At 36.9% G+C, this 9748-nt stretch overlaps 1 long non-coding RNA gene across 2 annotated transcripts in view; it reads right to left on the bottom strand.

Moving 5' to 3' along the window:
- LOC141506689 (uncharacterized) overlaps nt 1-3923 on the bottom strand; it is a 145281-nt gene extending 141358 nt beyond the window's left edge. For both annotated transcript variants that reach the window (XR_012473962.1, XR_012473961.1), the window contains exon 1: nt 3842-3923. This is a non-coding gene — a long non-coding RNA (uncharacterized LOC141506689). The remainder of the gene's footprint in view (nt 1-3841) is intronic.
- Nucleotides 3924-9748: the final 5825 nt, after the last annotated feature.

Below are 9748 nucleotides of genomic sequence, written 5' to 3' on the forward strand. Positions count from 1 at the left end.
TGTAAAATTGAAATGTTTTCTAAAAAAAAATGCAGTTAAAATTAAAAGGAAAACAATTAACTAATCTTTGCAATAAACTTCAATAAATAGAAAAGTCTGATACCTGAGATATGGAACATGATGATTTAAATATGTAAGAACAAGATTTATTTTATAGCAGATAAATGTCAATGTAGCAGATAGTTTTCAAGAAAAGAAATGCAAATTATCAAGAATCACATAAAAATACACTAAATAAGAAAAATGAAAAAATTCTGAGGTTCCACTTTAAACCTATCAGATTAGCAAAGATGATTTTTTTAAAAAAGTAGAGTAAACATTGTTGAAGGAAAGGTGGGAGAACAAGTGCACTAATGAAGTCTTGGTGAGGGTGAGCTGTGAATTGATCCAAATATTCTTGAAAGCAAATTGGAACTGGGGTATTCAGGAAGACTAGCAAGTGTGTGAAGGCTTTTCAGGACTGCTCATTCACTTTTGGTGTCCATCCAATTCCCCCAATCTTACTTGTGACTCCAAAAAGCTGTAGTATGTCCAGTGGCCACACCCTGGTAAAGCATCATAGCAGATGGGCTAAACCAGGCTGAGAATTACCAAGAGACCTCAAACCAGTTGGTGAGTTTAAGGGGGTATCTACCCCAGGCATGTGAAGACTTTCCCTGACAGATGAGAACAATTTGTTCCAGTGGCCATTAAGACAACTGAAGAAGATGCTGTGGAGCACCTAGAGCTTGGGTAGACATCAAAGACACCAAGGTCATTGACTACAATCAGGGCCATCACCAGTCATACTGACTTTTGACTTGTCACTGGAGTTGGATGACTTTGGAAAAAGAGAGTGAGGCTGAGGACTTTGTGCAACTTTGCTTCACTTAAATTGAATTCACTCCAAGTCAAGATATCACCCTATGATGTCATCTTTGTCTTTGAAAAGTAAACAACAACCTTTTGACCAGCAAAATTGCTACATGGCACATATCCCAAAGAGAGAAAAGAAACAGAGAAAGGACTTATATGCCCCCAAAATATTTGTTAGAAGCACTTTCTGTTGTAGCAAAGAACTGGAAATAAAGGAACACCCATCAATTGAAGAATTATTAAACAAATTATGGCATATAAGGAAAAGATAGAATCAAAGAAAACTGGAAAAATTTATCTTAGTGGAATGACAAGCCAAGACTGCAAAATTCCAATGACAAAGTATTCTTTTCATTTCTTATTTTTTTAGTTTATTTTTTTTTAGTTTTTTGGTTTTTTTTTTTTGCAAGGCAATGGGGTTAAGTGGCTTGCCCAAGGTCACACAAATGTCTGAGGCCGGATTTGAACTCAGGTACTCCTGACTCCAGGGCCAGTGCTCTATCCACTGCACCACCTAGCTGCCCCTCTTATTTCTTTTTTTTGTAATTTTTTTATTCTTTCCATTTCTTGACAGAGAAGTGATGATTTGTAGATACAGAATGAGATATCCATTTTTAGACATGGTCATAAAAAAGTTTGTTTTACTCTACTATGCTTATCTGTAACAAGGGAGAACTTTGGAGGCAGGAGTTGGGATTCTTGTTAATAGAGCAATGAAAAAGCTGAAAAGAGCATCAACAATACCTCTAAAAAATGCACAGAATAGAAGAAAGTTCAGATATAGCCATAGGTAAGCAAGATCAAAATATTGACTTTATTGCATTGTTACATGCTTCTAATAAAAGCTCTATGTAATAGAGATTCCCCATTCCAAATGCAAGCCTCTTTTTTTTTTTTGACCTTTGCATATAGAAGTTTTTTGTGGATGTTTTTCCACTTCAATAAATCTTTTCAAAAATCCTTATTTTTAGTAAAAACACCATCATTCATCCAGTTTTTCATAAACTTGGTATTATCCTTAGCTCCTCATTCATATCCAATCAGTTGACAAATCTAAGAAATAATAAATGAATTTATGGAAGTATATAAAGCTCACCGAAAGAGATAGAATAAGAGAAATCTTGGAGACATCCATGATTAAAAGATGCAAAATGGATGATAATTCAACAAAATAAGCAGAGAAGGAGTGATAGGGTTGAAATAAGAGAGTACATCATAAAAGCTAAGAAAGGAGAGAGTATTTTTTTAGTAGAGAATGATCAATAGTATGAAAAACTAAAGAGGCATCTAGAAGAATAAGGACTATAAAAAAGTGAGAACACTTGAGAGATTTCATTGATAATTTTTGATTTAAAAAATATAAGAACTTCGATAGATAGGTGGGATCAGAAGCAAAATTGCAAGAGTGCGAAATGAATAGCTGGTGAGGAAGTATCAACAGAATATGTTGACTACCCTACTCTTTCTTGGAAGATGGTAGTAAGAGGCAGAAGACAAATGGTCAAAAGCATAAGAAAATAGTAGCATCAAGTTAAGATTTTTTTTTTTTAAGGATGAGAGATGAGCATGTTTGTAGGCAACATGGAAGAAGTCAGTAGAGGGAAAGACAGAAGGATTGAAGTGACAGTATTTATATTTTATTCTGTGATACTTTCATTTTAGATGTCTATTGCCTCTACTAGGAAGTCTAGAATTCTAGTATATGCTTAAATGGCATATAATAATAATGATAATCCATGTTTATACAGTGCCTCAAAGTTACAAACCATTAGATGCATTATTTCATTTGATCTGCACAACATAAAGGGTTGGCATCATTTTCTCCATATTATAGAAAGCTAAAGAAACAGACTCATCAAGGTTAACTGACTTATCTGAGAGTACCTATGTAGTAAACTGCAGTTATTTTAAGCCAGTCATTTTAACCTTAAATCCAGATGCATGTTGCATCTAACAGGCAATCAAATCCAAAAATAGAAGAAATAAGCAAAATGACATTCCTGTTTGAGGGTGAGGTTCTGCCTGTCACAACTCTCTCCACTCCCTTTCTTATCCAAAGAAGCAGGCTCAAGTCTATGACAGTACCATCTTTGTTTTCTAAGACCAACTGCCTTCATAGGAATCAGCCTCAAGTCCCTCACATGGTACGGACTGAAGAGTGATTCTGTATTTTTTTTCTTGGTATTTATTTCTGTTGTGTTGGCAGAGGCACAATCAATGCATTTTGGCTAACTAATGTGCCTGAGCATATAAAGCAGTCTTGTGCAGGCTCTCAAAAAAGCCTTTTTTTTTTCCAGCTGGCGGTAGAGGAGGGGAAATGGTATTGATGAATTTTACAGTGATATGCAACTTATTCTAAAGACCTTCAGTGAAAAGCAGGATTGTACTGTGAACAGATTTTTGTATATAATAAACTCAAATGGAGATCTGTACTAATTTTAATTTCCCTTTAGAAATAAAGCAACATGCCCAGAAACATTTGCTTCTTTCATTTTTGTTCTCAGTTAATGAAGGTAACTTCACAGCCTTCTTACTTTAATGGTTCAGTCCTGTTCAAAAGTACATGGATTTTTACCTACAACTATAAAATATGAACCTAGTCTCAAACCATAATTCTGTCTAACAAAATAAAGCTATGATTTAAGTATGACAAATCAGTGTGTCTGGCTAAGTTGATACTGAAATTCTTAAAGACTGATTCATAAATCCTTAGCACTAACCTTTTTAAAAGGGCAATAAAATGATAAAAAAAATTTAAAGCATATTCAGGTAGCATTGGTAATCGGAATTAAATATTATATAGTCAGTCAGTCAACAAGCATTTATTTAGCACTTACATAGGGAAAAGAGAAACATTTTACCCTCCCCCACCACAAAAATAGAAGCTAGTGATTGCAGCAGAATTTGAAATTCATAAGTACAAAAAAGAGCAATTAACAGACTCAAAGATGATATACATTACACTAGTATTAGGAAATTTCAATACCTGAAGTTGATTGTGAGGCCACAATGTAACCTGAAACACAAAATGAAGGCTTAGTCTATAGTTGTTAGTGTCTAAAAATAGCTAATAAACAAGAACAGACTGGTTTGGCCAGGAAAGTATGCAAATGAGGGCAGGGAACTTGTTGATGCACAGGTACAAGACAAGAGGGAGAAAAAAAGCACTAGACAAAATAACTATTTCGAGGATTCAATTAAAATTTATTAGGTATATATTCTGAGCATGACAGAGTCCTAGATTTAGGGATACAAAGAGAAACATGATAACATTCCTACCTTCTAGGAGTTTATCTTCTTATCTTCATTACCATTCATAATAGAATTACTTTATAAACTTAGTGAAAGATTCTTAAAAGGATTCTTCTCAATGAATAGTAGTCCTCATGAATAGCTTTGATTTCATTAGGGCTAGCCTCTTGAAATTTAATTTAAAATTTAATTTAAATTTTTTTTTCAAAAATGAATTAGGTAATAGACATAACCAAGAAAAAGCCTAAAACTGGTTTTTTTACCTAACCCCATATTTGATCCTGATCATCTCTCTCTTAAATTACTAAATCAATAGGCCAAGACATTTATCTTTCACTTGAAAATATTGAGTTCCTAAACCAGTTCTATATATAATTCCATATCCTAACAAATTTACAATTGAAACCATTGATTTCAAAGCTATTACTGTTAAATTCCATTGTAGCTTACAGTGGAAGGAAGACTGGATTTGGAGTTTGAATTGTGGGCCTTTGGGTTGCCACTCTCCTATCTGGTATTAACTTTACTTCCCTACTGTAAAAAGAGAGGGTTGGGTTAGATAGTTTCTGAATTGCTCTCAGGTTAAGATATAACTCACTGATACCTTTTTTTGTTAGGTTTTTTCTTTGCAAGGCAATGGGGTTAAGTAGCTTGGCCAAGGCCATGCAGCTAGGTAATTTTTTAGTGTCTGAGGCTGGATTTGAACTCAGGTACTCCTGACTCCAGGGCTGGTGCTCTATCCACTGCACCACCTAACTGCCCCTCACTCACTGATACCTTAACTTGGTTTTTGCTGCTTTACAAAATGTTTCAGTTAAGTAATTGTTCCCTCTCAATTTCACATAAAAAGAAGGGTTTGGATTAGTCAATCTCTCTGTAGGAACCCTTCCAGTTCTAATGTTCTGATGGTTGGTTGGATAGATGGCTTGAAAAACCAAATGATAAATAAATGTCTGGAAATAAAACCTGACAAAATGATATAAGAAATTTAGATATTAGGATATTCTTTCACTCTGTGATTTTATCAGCTCCCATCAAGTCAATTATTTTCTCTTACAGATTATTATCAGATCTATATATATCCAGTTTCCATGTCTCTCTTTAGCTCTAGTCTATATCACCAACTGCCTGGTGGGCATTGCACATCTGATCTCAAACTCAACATTTTCTACAATTCCTTATCTTTTCCCCAAATCCACCCTTCTTTCAATCTTCTCTACACTGTAAAGGGCATTGTTCTTCCAATCAACCAGGTTCACAACCTCAACTTTATCTTCTATCCTTCTCTCATCAACTATTTAATGCATTACCAAATCTTGTGACTTCTTTCCCCCCCACTCACACAGAACAGCCCATCTTTCTTGGACCATGGCAACAGCACTGGTCCAGATTTCCAGCCTCATCTCTCCCCACAGAAACCAAAATGATTTTCCTAAAACAAGTCTGAGTATGTCACTCACTCTCTCAAGAAACTCCAATAGTTCTCTCTTACTTCTAGTATCAAATACCAACTCCTAATTGGCATCCCAGGCCCTTACTATCTTTCCAATATTCTCACACATCACTCCTTTCCATGAATTCATTCTACAGTGAAGACATACTGGTCTACTTGCTTTTCCTCATACAGAATGCTTCATCACCTATCTCCATGGCTTTGCACTGATTTTTCCCATGTCTGAAATATTCTCTTTGCTTAATTCTATTTAAAATCCCTGGGCTTTCTTTAAGACTCAGCACAAACCCTATGGTGGGAGACTTTCCTCTTCCACCGATTCCCACCTAAGTTATTATATATACATTAATTGATGTCATGGGAGAGATTACTATTGTTTTTACTCTCTTTTTCAGATGGATAACATTTCATTAACAATATTAGCATAAGTATATACTTAATAAGAAATTGATTAATTTGTTTAATTAATATTTAATTAATATTGATTAATTTAAAGGCGAAGTGACTTATTCACATTTAAAATATTAAGGAGAACAGGACTGAGCAGAGATACTTCAGGCAAGCCCTCATTCCAGTCTGGCACTGATCCATTAAAATCTGGTCATTCAGGAAATTCTGAATCCATCTAATTATACTAATATCTAGTCTCCACTTAGTCCCAAAATTATATTATCAGACTCTGTATGCTTTGCTCATATTTTCCTTTCAGTCTCAAAAATACTAAAAGCTTTTGTTGTTGTCCATAGCATTTGTTGCTAGCCTCAACTCATCCTAAGAAGCATCAGTATTTTTGACACCAATATTTATGAAACTACACCATTCTTGGGGCAGCTAGGTGGCATAGTGGATAAAACACCGACCCTGAAATCAGGAGTACCTGGATTCAAATCCGGTCTCAGACACTTAATAATTACCTAGCTGTGTGGCTTTGGGCAAGCCACTTAACCCCATTTGCCTTGCAAAAACCTTAAAAAAAAAAAAAGAAGAAACTACACCATTCTTGTATTTGTCATCAGTTACTGCCCTTAAATGCCTAAGGAATATGAAGTGTAATGAGAACAGGGATCATTTATAATAAGCAATGTTCAGAAAAGGCTTTAGTGCGGAGTGGGACTTCAACATGTATAAGTGGTGAATGTTAGCAGAGGACTCAAAACACAACGAAAAACACCAGGAAGAGCATGGTTTTATCTTTATTAACATATACTGATTAAGGATTTTCTAGGTGTCAGATATTGGGCTAAACAGTAATTTTTTTAGGTGTTTTTTTTTTGGCAAGTCAATGGGGTTAAGTGATTTGCCCCAAATCACACAGCTAGGTAATTTTTTTTCTTTTTTTCTTTTTGCAAGGCAAATGGGGCTAAGTGGCTTGCCCAAGGCCACACAGCTAATTATCAAGTGTCTGAGGCCAGATTTGAACTCAGGTACTCCTGAGTCCAGGGCTGGTGCTCTATCCACTGAACCACCTAGCCGCCCCCTACAGCTAGGTAATTATTAAGAGTCTGAGACCACATTTGAATTCAGGACTCCAGGGCCAATGCTCTATCCACTGTGCCATCTAGCTGTCTCAAAACAGTAATTTTAAAAAAAGGCAAAAATATGAATCCTAACCTCAAGGAGTTTTCAATCTAATTGAAGAGACAGCATGAAGTAATTATGTACATATAAGATATAAGCATCTTGTATATATATATAAATACATATACATACAGAGATGCAGACATATATACATACACATGTGTTTATATATATGTAGAGAGAGAGAGAGCACCTGGGTGGCATAGTAGATAGAGTACCAACCGTGAAGTCAGGAGAAGCTGAGTTCAAATCTGGCCTCTGACAATTACTAGCTATGTGACCTTGGGTAATTCACTTAACCCTGACTGCCTTGCACCCAGGGCCATCTTGTCATCTTGATTCATATCTAGCCATTGGACCCAGATGGCTCTGGAGGAGAAAGTGAGGCTGGTGACTTAACACAGAACCCCCTTCTCTCAAATCCAATTCATGTGTTTGTCATGGCATCACCTTTGTGATGTCATGGTCTTCCAAAACAAAGGACAAACATCATCACATACATACATGTATATAAATAGAGACACACATAGTAAAGGGAAGGTAATCTCAGAGGGAAGAACTTGGGAAGAGGTAGAAAGGGGTGAGAGGACTAAGAAAGATTACTAACAAAAGTAGAATGTGAACTGAGTCTTGAAGGCCCAGGAAATAGAAAAGAGGAGGGAGAGCATAACTGGCACGGATGAGAACCAAGTGTTCAAGCAGCAGTAGAATTTAAGAAGATTGGAAAATTAGAAAAAATAAGTTGTGAAGGGCTTTAAATGCAATCAGAACATTTTGGCCTGGAAGCAATAGGGAGCCAATAGAGTTTACTGAACCAGGGGCATGATACAAGATCTACAAGATCTGTGCTTTAGGAAAATCACTTTGATAACTGAGTGGAGAATGGTTTGGAGTGTGGAGAAACTTGAAGCAAGGAGATTTCAAGTTGGCTATTACAATATCCAGGCAGGAAGTGATGAGGGCTTGCACCAAGGTGGCAGATGTATTGATAAAGAGGATGCAGGAAAGATGTGAAGGTAGGAAGGATAAGAGTTGACAACAGATTGGCTATTTGAAATCCAGGATGAGCTATCAAGGATGACAGTGAGATTTTAAGCCAGGGGAATGGGTATGCTATTGATAGCAACAGGTAAATTGGGAAAGGGGAAACAGTTTGTTCCTGAGAGGTTGAAGTTCCTTTGCTCTGGTGTGGCCACCCCTCCAACACTGTGGAACAGAGTTTTTCCACTATTTTCCAGGTTACTTTGGGCTGGAGAATTGTCTCACTGGATCTTTCTGTGGGTTCTGTCTCTCGAAAATTCAGAGTCATAATTTTAAGGTTTTTGAAATATTTTGCAGAGAACACCTAAGAGAGGCTCTTCTCCTGCCATCTTGGCTCCACCCCCAAGGGTAAACAGTTTGAAAGATGAGTTCTGGTTTTGGACATACTAAGTTTGAAATGACTATGAGATATGCGGCTTTGAGATACCCAAAAGGCAGTGAGTGGGGTAATGTGGAACTGGAGCCCAGGAGAGAGACTAGGGCTGTAGAGCTATGTGAATCATCTGCACACAGATGATAACTGCACCCAAGGGAGTTGATGAGATTGTGACATGTGATTGTAGAGGGAGAAGGCGGCCTAGGACAGACCCTTAAAAGACAATTAGGGGGTGGCTAGGTGGTGCAGTGGATAAAGCACTGGCCCTGGAGTCAGGAGTACCTGGGTTCAAATGAGGCCTCAGACACTTAATAATTACCTAGCTGCGTGGCCTTGGGCAAGCCACTTAACTCCATTTGCCTTGCAAAAACCTAAAAAAAAAGAATTAGGAGGGGTGGCTAGGTTTGGCAGTGGATAGAGCACCTGCCCTGGAGTCAGGAGTACCTGAGTTCAAATCTGACCTCAGACACTTAGCTGTGTGGCCTTGAGCAAGTCACTTAACCCCATTGCCTTGCCAAAAAAAAAAAAGGCAATTAGGATCAAGGAGTATGAGATAGATGAAAACCCAGTAGAAAGAATGGTCACAGATAGGGGAACCGGGAAAGGGCAATGTCTTGAAGACCTAGAGTAGAAAGTATTAATGAGAAGATATTCAACAGTGTCAAATGTTATATTGAGATTGAAGGATTAGGGCTGAAAAAAAGGTTTTAAGAATTGGCAATCAAGAAGTCTTTGGTAACTTTGAAAAGTTGTTTCGGCTGAATAATAAGAGAGCAGAGAAAGCGCTCCCGCCCAGTGTAGTTGGCTTTTTCATTAAGTTTCGCTAAGAAGGGAAAGAGAAATAACAAAATGGTAGGTGTTTGGGATTGGCCGGATCAAGTCTTTTTTAAGGATGGGGAAGACTTGGGTTTGGTTTTAGGAAGCCGGAAAGAGCCAGTTGACAAGAAAAGATAGTGAAGATTAGAATGGGACATTACAGATTATCTGAACCAGTGTGGGAGGATGGAATGTTTTTAGAGAATCTGGATTGGATTTTTTTTCTTAGGTTCTTAATACCAGCAAGACGAGAGTTGGAGTCGATGATAGTTATGGTCTCTTCCCTTCTGTAAACATTTTTTTTAAAATTAAATTTTATTTTTTTCCTAAATAATCTGTCTTTCTTCCCTTTCCAAATTGGGAAAGCGAGAAAAATT

Source organism: Macrotis lagotis, chromosome 1 (genome assembly GCF_037893015.1).
Source record: "Macrotis lagotis isolate mMagLag1 chromosome 1, bilby.v1.9.chrom.fasta, whole genome shotgun sequence".
NCBI classification, from domain to species: Eukaryota; Metazoa; Chordata; class Mammalia; order Peramelemorphia; family Peramelidae; genus Macrotis; species Macrotis lagotis.